Raw genomic sequence first — 2,288 nt, 5'->3', positions numbered from 1 at the left:
TGGGGTCCTTAACGATCAGGACTGTTCCGGCCTTTAGTTAGCCATTCTGGGTATCGCTCATCAACTAGCAGCTGGTTCATTTGTACTGCCAGACACTCATGGAATGCAGTCAGCTTCTTCGGTCAGTAGACGTTGTTGGGATTTAAATATATATTCTTAGTGCTTATTTGCTGATTATATTGTTTTATGTATTTTAATAAGAGAGAGTCAACTTTGAGTGTAAACTAGGTCGCAGGCTGACAGGAAACTGCATGCTTTTGCAGAGCACAGGAGGTGCAGACAGAAAGTGAAACTAAGCAGAGTGTTTTGATCGAAACTATATGTGACGTAGCAGAACTATATATACACATTGTTAAATCGAGTTCTTTGCATTCTTTTGGCAGCGAAGAAAAACACGGCTAAAAGTGGTCTAAGTCAAAAAAGGATCTTTGTTTTACATTCCCGTGAATAGGGAGCTGCTAGGCGCTCTCATGCCCCAACAGCTCTGAAACAAATCACCAAAAGGAATCTGTATGTTCGTTTTTTTCTCAAGGGTCGGAGCTTCACCGCGTACGCCGATCATAAACCCTTGACATTCGCGATGTCCAAGGTCTCTGCTCCGTGGAGCGGGCGCCAGTTGGCAGCCATTTCCGAGTTCACAACTGACATTCAGCACGTGGCTGGTAAGTCCAACTACGTGGCTGACTGTCTATCCCGCGTGCTGGTTTCTCCTGTTTATGTTGGCATAGACTTTGAGGCTATGGCCGCTGACCAACAGGCCGACCCGGACGTCCTTGCCCTTCGGTCTGCGCAAACGGGCCTTGTACTGGAGGACAGACCCGTGTGGAACGGCGGGCCTAGCCTGCTTTGCGATGTTTCCACCAGCCGTCCACGCCCTGTAGTTCCCCTTTCGTGGCGTCGTCGCGTTTTCGACTCCGTACACGCCCTCTCTCATCCAGGCTCCGGGCCTCAGCTGCAGCTTAGGTTTCGTTTGGCCGGGCCTTCGTAAATCGGTGAAAGACTGGGCTGCCGCGTGCATCCCATGCCAACGTGCTAAGATCCATAGGCACACACAGGCGCCCCTCGAATCCTTCCGCGTTCCAGGGAGGCGTTTTGATCATGTCATGTGGATCTGGTTGGTCCTCTGCCGCAGTCACAAGGTTTCACGCACCTTTTGACTGTAGTGGACCGCACAACCCGCTGGCCTGAGGCAGTGCCTCTGGCGTCCACTACAGCAGCAGCAGTGGCCAGGGCATTTTTGTCAACGTGGGTTTCGCGTTTCGGTCCCCCCGCCGACATTACCTCAGACAGGGGCCCCCAGTTCGTTTCCGAGATTTGGTCTGCCATGGCTGACGGCCTGGGGGTCAAGGTCCACCGAACCACTGTGTACCGCCAACGGGATGTGCGAACGTTTCCACCGGTCGCTTAAGGCCGCGTTCCGTGCTTCTCTCATAGTTGGCAACTGGGTTGACTGCCGTCCATGGGTTTTACTGGGGTTGCGGTGCGCGGTTAAAGAAGACCTCGGGGTTTCCCCGGCTGAACTTGTCCTCGGTAAGCCCCTCTGGGTCCCTGGGGAATTCTTGCCCGAGAGCCCACCCCTGTGCTTCACTCCCTCTGTGCTGTCTCTCCATCCCCCAAGAGACTCGTTTTCTCTTCCTGGCCCAGTGCACCATTGTCTGCCCGACACCTTTGTTCCGAGGTCGTTGGACTCTTCGCAGTTTGTTTTTGTCAGGCATGACGCTCATAGGCCTCCGATGTGTCCACTGTATGACGGCCCCTTTAGGGTTCTTCAACCAGGCCGGAAGCATTTCCTTTTGGACTTTGGGGGTCGGCAGGAGGCTGTTTCTATTGACAGACTTAAACCAGCACATGTGCTTCTGGATGATCAGGTGGTGCCGGCTCAGGCCCCCCGCCGTGGCCGCCCGCCTTCCACTGGACTGGACAATCCTGCTTCTGAGGATTTGATTATTCCTATAGGGTAAAGGATAGGATAATTATAAGCCACAAGGCTTCAGCATATTCCTTTTTTGGTTACTGTATGATTGAGTACTTTTATGTAAAATGATAATCTGTGTTGTTGTTGTTGACCAAAATAAATTTCACTTCACTTTTACTTTCAAAGTTCTATAACTCAAAGAAGGAAACACGTCTGTAACACTAACATCCATGGTATGTTCATTTCTTTTACCTCGAAAACTGTAAAGCAAACATGTGTGAATCACAACAGAAGGAAATTGATTCAAATTCATTATACATTATTATGTGTTGGTTTAATCTTAACATTTGAACAATTTTATATCATATTTTTA

The 2,288-nt window shown here is 50.0% G+C and overlaps 1 pseudogene; it reads left to right on the top strand.

The window, feature by feature from the left end:
• The first annotated feature begins 580 nt into the window (after positions 1–580).
• Positions 581–1,961, top strand: LOC121813217 (annotated as a pseudogene).
• Positions 1,962–2,288: the final 327 nt, after the last annotated feature.

The sequence above is a fragment of the Haplochromis burtoni genome, unplaced genomic scaffold, assembly GCF_018398535.1.
Source record: "Haplochromis burtoni strain Fernald_Lab_line unplaced genomic scaffold, NCSU_Asbu1 Contig_1288, whole genome shotgun sequence".
In the NCBI taxonomy this organism is placed as follows: domain Eukaryota; kingdom Metazoa; phylum Chordata; class Actinopteri; order Cichliformes; family Cichlidae; genus Haplochromis; species Haplochromis burtoni.
The sequence above is the reverse complement of the archived record's forward strand: the minus strand, read 5'-3'. Positions and strand labels throughout refer to the sequence as shown.